This window comes from Prenolepis imparis, unplaced genomic scaffold, assembly GCF_030444845.1.
Source record: "Prenolepis imparis isolate NDT839.2.m4 unplaced genomic scaffold, iyPreImpa1.0 SCAF_9, whole genome shotgun sequence".
In the NCBI taxonomy this organism is placed as follows: Eukaryota; Metazoa; Arthropoda; class Insecta; order Hymenoptera; family Formicidae; genus Prenolepis; species Prenolepis imparis.
In genome coordinates this window covers 5,484,220-5,501,863 of record NW_028141167.1, presented here as the reverse complement: position 1 = coordinate 5,501,863, position 17,644 = coordinate 5,484,220, and the positions used below count along the sequence as shown (strand labels likewise).

At 33.5% G+C, this 17,644-nt stretch overlaps 1 long non-coding RNA gene across 3 annotated transcripts in view; it reads right to left on the bottom strand.

The window, feature by feature from the left end:
• The window catches only part of LOC145940601 (uncharacterized), a 112,863-nt gene extending 95,235 nt beyond the window's left edge, over positions 1 to 17,628 (bottom strand). For all 3 annotated transcript variants that reach the window (XR_014426047.1, XR_014426049.1, XR_014426048.1), the window contains exons 1-4: positions 17,029 to 17,628; positions 15,821 to 16,183; positions 9,656 to 9,920; positions 9,477 to 9,523 (exon numbers count right to left, since the gene is read on the bottom strand). This is a non-coding gene — a long non-coding RNA (uncharacterized LOC145940601). The remainder of the gene's footprint in view (positions 1 to 9,476; positions 9,524 to 9,655; positions 9,921 to 15,820; positions 16,184 to 17,028) is intronic.
• Positions 17,629 to 17,644: the final 16 nt, after the last annotated feature.

Sequence of the window (17,644 nt, the reverse complement as noted above, 5' to 3'; positions counted from 1 at the left end):
CCGTCCGTTTCGACGGCTCGTTTCACATGTCACCAGTTTTAAAAGCCGCGATAGTGGCCATGAGTAAAGCTAACCTTGTTGCGTAAACAAAAAGCCAATTTTATCGGCCGATAAATGCCACATGGAAGGTCTGTTAATTTTCTGCGCGCCTCGTAACATCGGGTTTTGTCAATATTCGCACAAACTGCGGTGTTAACTTGGTTGACATCAGATGTTTAATTCGTTAATATGAGATTGGAGAGGTACATTTATATTAAACGCTGACAGTGTGCTCTGCGTATACACGACTTATTGAAAAACCAACTACTAACTAATAAGCACTAATAAGTAAATTATCGAAAGATAATTAAACTTACAACAGTGTAATTTTCTCGAATTGTAAATTACTTTGAAAAAAGAAACACGAGAGGTTGCAACTCTCGTAATGTTCCTCCCATTTTCTTTGCTGTAAGAATGGTTTCTCTATGTGCGGCAGCCATGCAATAGCGGTAGCCATCACCGCACAATAATAATAATCGTAAATAACAGCCATAAAGGATCGTCCTGGGTAATGGACGGCGATAACTTTGTTGAAAGTGTATCTGGATGGGAAACGAGTGAGGCCCGTCTGATGGGAAAGTGCGAATAAATAAGGGTGAAGAAAGAGAGAAACAAACAAAAACAAGAAGAAATGAGAAGAGAGAGAGAGAGAGAGGGGTGGGGGAGATACATATAAATAAAGACAGATGATCAAAGAAATTAAAGGCTGATAAACGTAATTATACTAATTATAAATCTCAACCATTACATCGCGAGAGAACAAGACTCATAAATTCACCATCATTTACGATGATCGGAGAATCGTTAATCGCAGATGAAATTACAGGCGACGTAAATTAGGTAATGAGTAATTGCATCCTCTGTATCACTAAAGTTAATCGTCAAATACTGAGCGACCGGCCCGGCCAATGGAATTTAATGCATAGTGACGCTTTCGGGGAACCTGTCCAAAGCAGCGCACGCGCGCGCGTTTAATTAAGCGACACTATAATATGCGATATTGGAAAATATAATAGGACCTAACTCAATCTCTCATATAATATGCACGTGATAAAATTTAACGTTGCGCGGTCTGCGCATGACACCGAATAAAATGTAACGAGTAAATAATAAATGTTAATGCCCGCACAGTGCATTATGATCATAATATGTGTTATACAACAATAATATATTAATCTCATATATTATCAATAACATTTGTAGTGCCCCATAGTTCGTCAAACTTGCCCCTCACATTTGTAACGCATTATTCCCTAACGTGACATTAATTCGACACTATTATTTCCTATTCGCTCATACATACACATACGGATTCAAATATCATAAGCGAAACGTAATGCAAAATAATAATATAAACTTTTAATTAGAATAAATAACAAATGATAAAGTTTCAATGCTCAATATTAGTTCTTTCAAGATTCTAAATGTCTGTTTTTTTCTGAATTTTTCCTAAGAATAATACACGAGTGTACGCAATGTACATATACGTCTCATAGATGCAACCCATGCGAAACGAGCCCATTTTCCATCATAGTAAAGCGCCTGTACAAACGCATATATACAAACGTAGGAACGTACCGTGAGCGCAAAACCGTGAAATGCGTGGTCGATTTCCGCGAGTGCGATATTCGCACAGGATCGCCGACTGGTTTGACTATCGGTGCTGTTCACTGGTCCCGATTGATTCAAAAGATATACAACAAAGCTATACGTGCGTTAAGAGAAACATGCTCTCTAGGCAGCCGTATTATTTTGTATTCTGAACCATTACCCAGGCGTAATGCGAAATATTTCCACATATGAATTATATATATATACTAATTGAGATAGAGTTACCTTTGGCCCCCTGTCATCCCTTGTCGGTGAATATCCCGCTATGTTGAAAATTTTTCGAGTCGGAATACGAATCGCTCCAATTGATTTCAACAACGCATATTCCCGCGAGATGTTCGTCGCGTAAAAAAACATGTATCGACTGTATAAACTCACGCTTGTACGGAAATATGGACGGATTTTTTTAGTCCGCGATAAAAAGTTCTCTCTGCATTGACAATAACTAACATTATTAAAATTTCACTCCTCTGTCTCTCTCTGGCCAATTGTTTAAATTATATTTTCACTCATATAATTATACATAAACAGTTACGTACAATTATATAACAAATATGTAAGTACTATGTACAATTTCAACCTTTATACGAGGTTTCTCTTTGAAAATAAATTTGCAGTTTAATATTAATCTCTTTCAAAACCAGACATTTAACAATGTGTATGCATATATTTAATAACACATATTACGTAAAATATATGAATGCACATCAATCGCGATTTCATTATAAGAGAACGACGAGCATCTCCGCGATGAAAGATGAGTCAGAGCGGGCACGCGCGCGCGAAACACGTTGGGGTTAAGGTTTATTATAAATTAGTTCCGATAACATGGAGAGCCGAGCTGTTGCTTCTTGTTTCTCATCCGGTTGCTTGTACACCGTAAACTCATCTCGTGGTTATTAAGGGACGATCGGCGTCTGCGGCGGGCCGAAACTTCCGCGAAACTCCTTAACGAGACGTAACAAGGTCCATTCTTTACGGCGCTTCCGTGCGGCTCGTCGGTAAATGGCGCAAACGCGCACGCTTGTAATTCGGGAAAACCTGGCGAATAACTAAACAAAGCCGGCGTACTCTACACAAAGCCCCAGTGAATTACGCGTGTGCGAGTAATTATACGGAAGAACCGTTCTGCCCGCTGAGTATGCTTTTTTCTGTCGCGTCGGTCCCCGAAACAATAGACCTCGCATCGTATCGCGCGTTCATCGTGGAAAAAAAAAAGATTATGCGCATTGCACACGTTGTATCGGGAATTTGCGATGTTATGCGTCGGGAATTGTCGCGGCAGGTTGATTACCGTCGGCAACAAAATTGAATTTACACGGTTCCGCGGCGCATATACTATATTCTCGCTCTTTCGCGAAACTATCTGAGGCATTCGCGCTCTTCGCAAGCGAGAAATTGCTCGCGGTTTCTCGCGACGCTCGTATAACAATCAGAATTATGTACGCCCAATGAAATGACTGTCGCGAGTTCGAAAGACACATGAATGTTCACGGATAACAAAAGATTTCGCGTAGGTCCATGAAGGATGAAATAAAAAAATCTCACGAGTGAAAAAAACTTTTGACTGCCTGATATATTCGCGATACGTCGAGACTTGGCTAAAGCTGCAAGCGCGAGGAAAGTTTTTTTTCCCCCGCGGACATCAGCCGCGTCTGTGTTATCACCTGTCAATTTATCAGGCTAACGCGGTGACCTCTGTCTACTCATCACTTTTTTTCCTGCGTCCGTGCAAACTGTCGCAATAAAATGGCTCGTAAACTCGGCGCGAATATCCGCCGTTGGCTTGTCAGGCTCTTCAAGCGAATGGGGATTTCCTGTGTCCGTTGCGCAAATACACGGACGATACAAAAACACCACTTTAGTATTGTCGGATGTACATAATCTCACAAACGTAAAAATGGATCGTAACAAAAATACAAAATTCCAATTGGCGCGTATGCCGTCTCTTCTTTACGAATTTAAGTCTTGGGTTATCTTTGCAACAGCGTCAAATTAAAAAAGTCACAAGCCATCAATTTATTATTTTTAGTAGAGTAACATCAATTAATGTTCTTTAATTTTTTTATTATTATCTTTTTCTAGTAATTACACGTGTCTTTAAGCCTACATTTTTTTCACAACTTTAACAACTGCATCCCTTTACTAAAACACGATACGATACGATTCTTTCGAAAAATGCATCTGGTAAAAGGAAAGCATTTACGATATTGAGTGTGCATATATAGCGTAAAGAGACACCTGCCATAAAGGAGATAAATTCAGACGTGTGCGAATCCGGTTAGCAGCGCGAATCAGTAGGGTGCATGAATGGACAAAGAGCGCGGAAGGGCATAGCGTAATGCGATAGAAGCAGCATAGTAGGACACATAGATAGGTAGGAACGACACTACGCGATAAGAAGTCGCGGAAACAGCAAGGTGACAGAGATGGTGAAGAACGATAGATTCGAAGTGCGAACGCGATGTGAGGGAATAAAAAAGGAAGAATGTAAGAAAGATCGACAGTGATGGAAGGAAGAGCGGGAAGGAAGGATAAGAAATTCCGACTCCCTATATCTATATACGCAGCTTGTGAGAAATGGAACAGGTACGCGATAGCCGCTGTTTTTAGTCACCCGATCGAGGAAATTTTCAGCGTAAAACGACTTGAACTTTTGGCAGTAAAAAAGTAAATCTTATTAAAAATGCAGTTAATTACGAAGTTTCGTGAATATTTTCGCAGCTTGTACTCGAGCTCGCGTTTTTTTTTTCTACTCGAGTTTTGACAACTAAGGGAGAAAAAAAATAATGCCTTAATTTCATGTTCTAATTCACTGAGATCGACAAAAAACTGAACAATTTCGCATCACGATTCGTTCGCGGCTATTTCACGTTGATCTTACGGTCATCTAATCTTACATGCAGGAGCGCATGGAATATTTCTACTTTTTTGGATTGAACTACTTGACTTTAAAACATCAGAAACTTTAAAATTTTAAATGACTGTTTAATTCCTTTAATATTTTATAAAACTTTTGATACAATTAAATCAAAATCATTTAAAATCATGTATTTTACATAAAATAATAAAAAGATAATTTTAAAATTGAGTGGGCAAAATATTTAATTAATGAAATGCTTAATTAATGAAATAATTCTATTTCAATTTTGGAATTTTTTATCGATTGTTCCCCTTCGTGATTTTTCGGTCGTACCTTAATCCGATCCTGTTTGCACGTGCGGTAAAACATATATTCTCGTAGTCGAACATTGAAAAATCGCGGCCGTCAATCTGTAGTCGTGTGAATTTTTCGAAAGAAATCAAACGTCGTCCCTGGCAACCTGACTCGAGCAGTATGAGCGGAATACTAATTCCAAATGAAACAACCAGTCTAAACTGGTATCATTCAGACTACTGATTTCCTGAATATTGAAGCAATCAATAGTATGCAAATACTCCATCGCAAAGGAAAGTGAGACGACGAACGGAGCGAATCTATGGAACTACTACTTAGCATCTGAGAAATTGCGAGACCCGAATCGTCTCCGATCGCATTAGCGATTTCTGTTTAACATCGATCCCTTTCCCGACGATGTTAAACGATCCTTTGTGTAATTTCCGCGAATTGGTATTAAGCAGCTCCGTCAATTCAATCTAAGCAAATACTTTCTTAGCGCGGGACTCATTTTGACGGGTGACAAATCACGACGTTCCAGAATTAATAACCGGGCGCTGAATTCTCTAATGGGATCAGATTAACTATGACATTTAGCATCTTGTTCACCGAGGATAGTACGGAAAGAAAAAAAAAGAAACCCGAATGATAGTAGATGGCGTAGCTTCACGGACCTTCCCGCCGAGTAACAAATGCAAGGCAAATAAGGTAGATGGAAGGAGAGAATGGTGGAAGTTTAATGCTCGGGTCCTTGGCAGTCGAAATAAATTAAACACAATCTTACACCGTGCTTCTGCTTAGTTCTGCTCGGTACTTTGGTCGTTGCCTGGATATCCCGAATTTCGTCTTCGTCTCCGTAGATATTTATTCAGCCTCCTCGCCCCGGCTTTCGCCAGCATCTTCGCCTCACTCCGTAGCTTCCGACGCCTTTGTAAATTAATAAGACTGGGCAAACACGCAAAGGAAGAGAGGCAAGATGCTCGCTCCTTCGCCGCGGAACCTTCGCGCAAGGATTAACGAAGAAAACGAAGCTAAGCGCATTCGCTCTCGCTTGCGAAAAAGTACGTGCAAACATCTCGCGGAAGTGCGACCTTTAAGGTCACCTTCATTTATTCACAGCTGAGCTTCCAACCGGCACGTCGCGGCCGCACCGCGCGACTCACTTGGAAAAGAGAATTTCATCGCGCGAGAAGGGAATCCGCTGATAAATATTAGCTATCATGAGTTGCGGTCCGAATATATTAGCGAGAACTCACGAAGAATCCCTTAAGGCTACGATCTCTACTGTCGACATAAGTCTAGACGCGTAAGTTTAGACGTAAATCTAACAAAACGATTTTACGAACATCAATAAGTCAATATTTCCCTCTTGGCACCAAATCGAGACATTCAAATATTCACACAATCCGATATTCACAATATAAAATTTTTCTCTTAACCCATAGGTACTGTCACACTGAAACTCCGTCATTCGCTTTCGTCCGCAATTTCCTGAACGCGAATTGAGGATTTCAAGACTCGGGATGACGTGCGCGCATTACTCCCCAACTGTATGATTAAATTCTCAAAAGCAGCGGGTGTGTCTCCGATGCGGCAGGACGATTCGACGTCTATTCGAGGTGCAGATACAGTGTATAGAACGCGGAAGGAGACTTCTATGGTGGATTGGGTGGCTGCACACACGTAGGTGCAAAAGCAGCCTCGAAGATGCAACCGAACGTAACTATCCTAATTCTCGAGAAGTCGATGCGTCGCCAGGGTTAACGAAGCGCCCTGTACAATGGATGCTTCTAAATCGAGTTACCTATCGTTCCCGTATAATTTCTCAATTTCATCATTAAGATAAGGTCGCGGTGCGCCATTTCGTTATTTAATCAAGCTCATTTTCAGCTTGCCGAATCATTCGCTGATAAAATAATTACAGCTGATACACACATATGAAAACTGACATCGTCATTACGAAATTGGAATTAACGAACACGCTGCAAATTAAAAAAAGACAATTCTATCTACTATTCAATTCACTATGCTGATTGCTGCTGCAAAGTCGCAAGAAGAAAGTAACGCCCAAAAGAAAAACGTAAAAACTCGAACGTATAATTAAAGCTGTCTACTTCGTACGAGCTAAATAGATGATTGAAAATGTAGAACTGGTGGTAACTGCACTGTGTACCGTTACAATACATGTACTCCTTACACGTAACAGCCACGGATACGTGTAAAGCATAGGAGAGAAACGCTCGATGGCAAATATTTAAACACAGAAGCAATGATTACACGATGACAAGGGGTAGTCTTGCCGTCTGATTGCAATAGTTCGAAGTCAATATTTATGCAATACGCAAGCAAGATGATAATTGAAAAATATTTTGAAGCCTTTTGAGAGAATCGTAAAGTAGAAATTTCATACTATGCAATATATAAATAAAATTTGATTAATTACTTTATCAATTTTTTTCAAAGTAAAAAATATAATATATATTATTGTATATATTTAAAATTAAATATGAATAAACCGTCTATAAAGAGACATTTACTAATTGTTGTTATACAAAGAATATGGGGTATAATATTATTTGAATAAGAGAGAAAAAAAGATGCTATACTATCAATAAATTCAAAAGAGCAAAAATATTATATCTATCAGAAAAATTAGAATTGACGCAAATATAATTGATATGTATCCATTACATGAGTATGAATTTTCTTCCCGGCTTAATTAGATGAATACGCGATAATCACTTTATTATTCACGTTATGTTCTTTATTTCAGTTGTGTAAAATTGTGAATGCTACTCATGCGTTGCAAATGAAGTAACAAGCGCTCCATCGGAAACCATTTAGGTATCGCTCAAGCGACCGCACTTCTGAAATACCAAGAATAATAGTCCATCGAAAATCAATTATCGGCTCTAGCATTCTCTTCTACGTCGTTTAAAAAATCGCATTCATTATCCTTGGCAAGGATCGCGCGGCGAAATTTCAAAGATTATTATTCAAATTCTTTTGATATTATCAATCGATAATTCATGTTGCCTGCATTATAATCGATTTAAAATTCAGTATAAACAAGAGAGAAAAATTGTCACAATTGTTAAATAGATTGATCAAAACTCGTTACGATAAATACTAAGCACATTTTATGTTTAATTTTTTTTAGGCACATTGAAATAGCTTCGTAAAACTGACGTCGTTAGTTCGTGGGAAATGTTTACAAAAAAAATTCTCATCCGCACGCACAATGTAGTTCTCGTATCCTCACTAAAATCATAATTTATGCTCGCGGCGTTTGCTCTATTTATTGTTATTCCTCCTGTCAGTACGTTTTCGCAGAGAGAGAGAGAGAGAAACGAGCATTGTTACTTTACCGTGATTTCGCGCGCGTGCGTAATCTTTCGCGACTTTCTTTCTCTTTCGTTGCTCTTTTCGACCACGCACGTACATGAAATGTCAGCAAAAAAAAGACCGCATAAGTACTATACGCGATTTAAGTGTTCTTACAGAAACACTTCGCAAGAGCACAATCTTCCGAAATAAGCTTCTGATGTACCTAAGAATACTTGTCACGTCTTGGAAATTTTCCATTGACGTATGCGTAACGAAAGAGAAATAATAAAAATTTTTTAACTGCATTTTAAGCAACGATAACTGAAAAAATTATTGTATCGGCTAATATCTCACAATTATTTTTTAAAATAAATCACAACAGCTATATAGAATTAGTTCAAGTATTATATTGCTGATAGCAATATAGCTTTTGCTGATAATAGAACTAACATGTTATAAATTACATTTAAAAGGTAATGCACAAATATTACGATATATGATTTTATATTATAATAAACTTTAACATAATCAATTCACAACTAAACGTCAAACGTTTCTTCGTTATTTTTCAATTATCATCTTGCTTGCGTATTGCATAAATAATTCTTTAAAAACAATACTATATTTTACAAGCTGCACGGAACAGTTTTAGCTTTCTAGAATGCTTTATTTCAATTCGCTACGATATCCCTAAACAAAGATATCGATTGTATCGATTTGCGATCATGTCGCGGCGCGGCGCAACTGAACAGATGCATCGCCACCGTGACAGGCGATCAGCTGATCAGCTGATTGCGGCTATGGACATATCTTGACCTACCCTTACTCACGCGCGTGCGTTTTCTATCATTTACTTACTGTTACGCATTTCTTTTAATGAATGCGTCACGATAGTCAAAATAAAGACAAACTTTTTTATTGTTCATCGCGCATATTTGTTAAAGATGATGTTACCATTATGCAGATATGCGCACATGCCATTTTTATGCCATTATAATATTATTTTAATTAAAAACTTGACAAAACAAATACTATAAATTCTATATACAAAAAAATGTCTAATATTTTATATATAATATAATATATTCTAATTAAAATTAGTATAATTCTCAAACTAAAATAATATTATAATAACAATATTACACAATAGTATAATAAAATAATTATATCATCCCTTTCTAAAAAAGACATGTTAAATCGATTCTCGTAAATATTGTTGCCTCTTTTCCGCGATGCTTATATTTATTATTACTATTATGCGAGAATAGACTTAACATGTCTTTTTTAGAAAGGAATGTTATAATACTTTCAATTCAATCGAAATAAACAATTTCTCACTCACCGATACGTGCAATAGCAGGAGTTGTGGTAAACAGCACACACATTGATCTGAAAACAAAATATTCAAATTATGTAGGTACATGTGTGGGGGTGTGTGCATGTGTGTGTACAGGGTGTTTTGAAAGTCTGGAAACGGTCGAATATCTCAGTTTAGAAAAAAATTTTAGGTATTTTGCATACCTCACAGTTGCCCCGCTGTAGCCCGATGCCTCCCTGGGCCTCCTCCTCCTCTCTTGATCCATGGTAGCACTCGCGACACTCGCGAAAACACGAATAATTACGATCGCCCGACACTTTACACGGCACTCCCGACGCGACGCGTGAGACACACACGTATTTCGCGCATTGCACTTGCAATGAGAAATAACGATGCGAAAACTATAATCGCACGAATCAACGTTCGTTCGACACTCGAGAATCTCGCAGCGCGCAGCTTAGCAGCAACCTGTAACAAATAAAGTAAAATAAAATAAAATATTAATATTTTAATTTTTATAACATATTATTTTAAAATTAGCAAATCGCTTTAATTAGCATTTCGCTTTATTAATATTTTGGAATTATTTTGGAAGAAATCAACTGATTAAAGCGTTAATTTGCTAATTAATTTTTAAAATAATATATGTTCTAAAAATTAAAATAATAATATGTTTTAAATAATATGTTATAATATATTTTACATTTAATTAACAAATTAACACCTTATTAATATTTCTGAACAGAAATCAGCTGATTAAAAAATTAATTTTTAAAATAATAATTTGTTATAAAAATTAAAATAATAATATGTTATAATTTCTTAACTCGATTAATATTTTTGACAGCTATCAGTTGATTACTGTCAAAAAATATTAATCCCAAAGATTAAAACATATTACTATTTTAATTTTTATAACCTATTATTATTTTAAAATTTAATTATAGTAAATTAACGCTTCATTAATATTTTTGACAGAAATCAGCTGATTAGAGCGTTAGTTTGCTAATTAAATTTTAAAATAATAGTATGTTTTAAATAAAATGTTATAGTACTTTAAAAACGATTAATATTTTTTGACATTTATCAGCTGATTGCTGTCAAAAAATATTAACCGCAGATAATGCATTATAACATATTATTTACAACATATAACAATTTAAAATTTTATAAACTATTATTATTTTAAAATTTAATTAGCAAATTAACGCGTTATTAATATTTTTTGACAGAAATCAGCTGATTACAGCGTTAATTTTAAAAATAAGAATATAAAAATTATAAAAATTAAAATAATAATATGTTATAATTCCTTATAAACTCGCGATTAATATTATTGACAGTTATTAGTTGATTTCTACCAAAAAATATTAATAAAGCGTTAATTTGCTAATTAAATTTTTAAATAATAATTATAAAATTTTAAATTGTAATATGTTGTAAATAATATGTTATAATGCATTATCTGCGATCACCGGCGGATCCTGGGGGGGGGGGTTAAACCCCCCCCCCCCTTGTAAATTAAAAGAAACAGTTTTGCTGAATTTGTTTAAAAAATATAAATAAAGAAAAACAAACATTAAAGAGCTATCAACATCAGGATCCGCTATGTATATATATAAGTATAAGATACACTGGAAATTATACTCATTACGCATTCAAGGAGTTAAGTATAGATTAAGTCAGACATAGGACGAGAAATAATGAGATAATTTCATTGCACGAAAATAATTAGGTGAAATTCGTTATATCTATATAATATATATATAATATATATTATATCTATATAATATATATTATATAGATACAAAGAATCTCGCCTAATTATTTTTGTGCAACGAAATTATCTCATCATTTCGTCCTATGTCTGACTTAATCTATACTTAACTCCTTGAATGCGTAATGAGTATAATTTCCAGTGTATCTTATACATACATATTGTATATATTATATAGATATAAAGACTTTCGCCTAATTATTTTTATGCAACGAAATTATCTCATCATTTCGTCCTATGTCTGACTTAATCTATACTTAACTCCTTGAATGCGTAATGAGTATAATTTCCAGTGTATTTTATACATACATATTGTATATATTATATAGATATAAAGAATTTCGCCTAATTATTTTTGTGCATGAAATTATCTTATCATTTCATCCTATGTCTGACTTAATCTACACTTAACTCCTTGAATACGTAATGAGTATAATTTACAGTGTATCTTATACTATTATATATATATATATATATATTTTATATATATATATATTTTATATATATATATTTTATATATATATATTTTATATATATATATTTTATATATATATATATTATATATATATAAAAGTATAAGATACACTGGAAATTATACTCATTACGCATTCAAGGAGTGAAGTTTAGATTAAGTCAGACATAGGACGAAATGATAAGATAATTTCGTTGCACGAAAATAATTAGGCGAAATTCTTTATATCTATATAATATATACAATATGTATGTATAAGATACACTGGAAATTATACTCATTACGCATTCAAGGAGTTAAGTATAGATTAAGTCAGACATAGGACGAAATGATGAGATAATTTCGTTGCATGAAAATAATTAGGCGAGAAATTCTTTATATATATATATATATATATATATACACTGGCAGATCCTGGGGGAAGGGGTTAACCCCCCTCCCTTGCAAATTAAAAGAAACAATTTTGCTGAATTTGTTTAAAAAATATAAATAAAGAAAAATAAACATTAAAGAGCAATCGATGTCGTTGATCCTGGAATAAAAACTAATCATGAAACCAAAAATATTAAATAAAATAATTTTGCAAACCCCCCCCCCCCCATTATCGACGTCAGGATCCGCTAGTGTCTGCGATTAATATTTTTTAACAGAAATCAGCTGATAATTGTAAAAAAATATTAATCGTGTTTAAAGTACTATAACATTTTGTTTAAAACATATTATTATTTTAACTTTTATAACATATTATTATTTTAAAATTTAATTAGCAAACTAACGCTCTAATCATCTAATTTCTGTCAAAAATATTAATAAAGTGTTAAAGTGCTAATTACATTTTAAAATAATAAAATGTTACAATAATTAAAATAATAATATGTTTTAAATAATATATTATAATTTATAATTCTTAAACTCAATTAAAATTTTTGACAATTATCTGCTGATTTCTGTAAAAAAATATTAATCGCAGATAAGGCATTATAACATTATTTACAACATATTACTATTTTAAATTTTGTAACCTATTATTATTTTAAAATTTAATTAACAAATTAACGCTTTATTAATATATTTTGACAGATATCAGCTGATTAAAGCGTTAATTTGTTAATTAAATTTTAAAATAATAATAGGTTATAAAATTTAAAATAGTAATATGTTGTAAATAATACCTTATAAACCCTTATCCGCGACTAATATTTTTTGACAAAAATCACCTGATATCTGTCAAAAATTTTAATCGAATTTGAAGAATTATAACACATATTATTATTTTAATTTATGTAATATATTATTATTTTCAAATTTAAATAACAGATTAAGGCTTTAATCAGCTGATTTCTGTCAAAATATATTAATAAAGCGTTAATTTGCTAATTACATTTTAAAATAATAATAGGTTATAAAATTTAAAATAGTAATATGTTGTAAATAATATGTTATAATTTCTTAAAATAGTATGTAATAAAAATAATAGTATGTAATAATAATAGTATGTAATAAAAATAATAAAATGTTTAAAATAAAATGTTATAGTACTTTAAACTCAATTAATATTTTTTGACAGTTATCAGCTGATTTCTGTCAAAAATTATTATTCGAGTTTAAAGTATTATAACATATTATTTATAACATTATTATTTTAATTTTTATAACATATTTTTACTTTAAAATTTAACTGGCAAATTAACGCCCTAATCAGCTGATTTCTATCAAAAAATATTAATCAAGTTTAAACAAGTTTTATATAAAAATATCATTCTTTTTTTATATAAAATCGAGAAATGGCGCACTCGCGCTTGTATTTTAGTATATAATATAATTTAAAATTATAATATAAAATATAATTTAAATTTTATAATTTAAAATTATAATATAAAATATAATTTAAATTTTATAATTTAAAATTATAATATAAAATATAATTTAAATTTTATAATATGCAATATGTATACTATAATAAAAATTAATATTTTTATACAGGGTGTTACAAAAGCATCGGATTTGCTTAGCACCATGCGATAGAGAATGAAAATCTAAGAAGATTTTTTCTCAATGAAAATGTCGAGGCATCAATAATTTTCGAGTTATAAGTGATTGAAAATGAAGGGCTTTTCGCAAAATAAACTTTATGGAATTAAAAGATTAACAAAACTGCATTCTTCAGTTAATTTCAAGTCGAGTTTAATTTAATAGAATTTTAATTTAAGGCTTAGTTACTAAGATATATGATGGCAAAAATTGGGAACTTGCAAAAAATGATGACCTCCCTCGACATTTTCGTTGAGGAAAAATCTTCTTAGATTTTCATTCTCTATCGCATGGTGCTAAGCAAATCCGATGCTTTTGTAACACCCTGTATATAATACAAAAATAATATAATAAAAGTAATCTTTCGTCATAGAAAATTTGTATTTTTATAAAATATAATAAAGCTTTTTGTATATATATTTTGCGTTCAATAAGTTTCTTTGAAAATTTTAACTCAGTTAAAATTATTGCGTCATTGCATGAGGTGTCGAGATTACGAAACATCGTCGCGACTTTTGAGAATCCATAATGCTGAAACTGCAATTCTGGTTGCACATTTAATATTATAAGCTTTGATCACGTACTTAGACTTCAGCGACATGTTGCGCGCGTGTTGCATATACGATTACGGCGGAAAAGGATGAAATTTGCCCAAGTTGTTGCGAAAAAGCTTTTTGCGGTTCTCTGTCACGCGATTTACGAACTAATACGAGCTATCGTAGTTACAAAGGAAATCGCGAACGAAAAAGCTCCTGTACGCAAACGAGCAGACGTCGTCTGAGAAATTCTTTGTCGTTGCGGAAGACAACACGGAGAAAATTACTTCGCTGGTTGCGTTGTTGGAAAAGTAATTAACGCATTCATTGAGAAAGAGAGTGGAAGAAAGAGAACCAGAGAGAGAGAGAGAGAGAGAGAGAAAAAATCGAGCATGCCGGTAGTCCTACCGGGAAGTTTGCTAATTTCGCGTACTTTGCAGTGCGTAATCAAACGGAACCGGTATCGATCGCGGTGTATCCCTGTGCGCTCCGTATCCCTAGAGGCAATGCGCAAAATGCTAAATAATTTATCACGGAGGTACGATCATTTCACGAGACAGCGGAATCCTCGACTGGGCTCTACCGATGACTCGATAACATTCGGGCGAACGAATGTTCCGGGAACGAACCGGAACAAGAATCTAGAGCCGGAGGCGATGAGAGATGTGAAGCTACCAGGAACTATAGAATATTGCAAGCCAGAATTACGTCGGCAACGAGATTTCAATGCGACCAGCTAAGTGAAATAGCTAAGTTAATTATGGCGCCCGTTCTCTAATCGAGTTCTTCTTTACACTATTAATTATAGTATAGGATGAAAGATAATAATATAGGAATAAAGTACGCGTCTCAAGAGACGATAATATTATATTGCCATATATGTATTATATCACTCTAGAATTATGCGAATCGTTCATTTTAAAAGTAGTATAAGAATTATGCTTAAACATAATGAGAATTCCAATAATATGCAAATATAACTCAATTTTTGCAAACTTTGTGACATTGATCTTAAACCACTTTTCGAAATAAGCGTCTTATATATTTAATAAAATCTCCATGTACTTTCATAAACGGTATTATCATTTATTAATAACACATTAATAATCACAAATATTAATAACATATATTAATAATCTCATGTTAATAATCATGCTTATTTGAATATTGTAATAAAAATATAATAAGAATTAATATTTTCTCGTAATTATATAAAATATAATATATTAAAAATATATTGAAGAAATTTAATTAATAAAATTTTGCCAAAAAGATAAAAAAATATGCAAAATTCAAAGGTACTACAATAATAATCTTTACAACATTCTGCTCTCATAATTTCAAATAAGCTATAAATTTTCTTGCAAATTAAGTTATACACAAAGACAGCCTTTGTATGCGTATGTTTTATAACCTCTATATAATTTCAGATTCATTAATCATCATCAAACATTTAAGAAAGCATGAGATTATTACGTTGCGAGAATAATAACCGGATGATTGGAAATAAATAGGTGATTAATCATGGTGCAGCCATAATAAATTTACTCACTGAACAGTACCGCAGGTACCTCGCTGTCGCTGCTGCAGCTGCAACTTTCCATGGAGACTGTATCGCGCACAACTTCAATTCGAGGGCTCTCACTTGCGTGAATACGAATGTCGGAAAAACGCAGCGAATTTCGATCGTGCATGACGATTAATCTGCTACAACGATCGCCCGGCAGCTTCCGCGACACTCCCGACACATTTTTCGACACGCGATGTACTTTTACCGGATAAAAAATGCGAAAAACACGGAACGGCTCCACACCACGTCCATCCGATCCGACCGGCGCGAAACTAATATGGCGGCTAGTTGCACGCGCGCTATTGGTCCGATTTGAACACTTCACAAATATTCAACCGCGAATTTCTGAAATAAAAAAGAACGTTACAATTTTATATAACAATGTAAAAAATATATAATAGAACGTTTAAATATGATAAAAATATGTTAATCTTTTCTAATACAATCTTTTTTAGATAAAATAACTATAACTAGAGAATATATTAAAAGAAATATATAAATATAACAAATATATAATTTACGATTTTCTACAAGCTTTTATATAAAAATTGTCATATTTCTATTTAATATTTTTTAGAAAAAGTTTATAAATATATATTCTTTTTATAATATATATTGATCAGTAATATATACGTATGTATGTATTAAAATCTTTCTTAATTTTTTCTTGTTACATTTAATATTCTTTTCATATGTAAAACAGCAATTTTTTGCACAAACAAAATGATAATTTAGAGATAAATATGTTGCATACGTATATGATAATATGATAATATGTTATATATAATATATGTTTAATATTTTTTTCATATATAAAACTGCATTTTTTCGCACAAACAAAAAGATAATTTAGAGACAAATCTGCTGCATACGTATATATGATAAAGAGAGGAAAAGGTCAATGGGAAGTATAATGATGATTAACACGAAAAAATGCAGCGACTCTTAATGCGGAAAAAATAGACCGAATAAAGAAAGAAGCGAAAAGACAGGAGTGACACGCAACAGGAGTGTGAGCGCGAAATGGACCGATGAATCAGAGAGGCGGAGAGAGGGAGAATGGTTGGTGCGTTTGAGAGTTAAATGGACCGTAGACAAAATAAACAGGAACGAAAGAAATTTCCAGCCACCGCACACGTGAAGCCACGCGAATGCCGCGGAAAAACGAGAGACGGAATTTCGAATAATACTTTTTGTCCTGCTTTGCGCCATCGACCCCTCCCTCTCCTCCTTTCTCTCTCCTCCTTCGCTCTATTCCGCATCGCGAGAGAATACTTCCGAAGAATTTTCCACAACGCGGTCTCGCTGGTACCCTGAAGGAAATCTCTTAACGCGATCAAAGTTTTCTTCGAGAAAATCCTTCGAGAAGTCTCATCCCGAGTTCAAAGGTAAACCTTTTATCTGAGACCTCCAATATGGAACCCTCTCGCCTCCGTTACGACATTTTATTCCGTCTTCTTTCTTCTCGTCGAGCCGAGGTATTCGCCGTTTCTCCGTTTATGTCTGTATCATTATTATTTCCGCTCGATGCATGTGAATTTAAGTGCTTCCGAACGATATCGCATTTTGAAGCTGATAATATCAGTTTTTAAGTAAGGTGGATCTTTCCAGGAACGAGGCACAATGTGAAGGGAAACCAAAGATTAAAATCTATTCAGATTTTCGCTGAAAAATAAAATAACTTTTATATTTATTCGGAACAATAAAATTAATTTTAGATATATTGATTTAAATTCCTATAAAAAACTTGATTGATTTTCTTCTTTCTTTTTATTAAAGAAGTAAAAAATCAAACAAGAGAAGCAA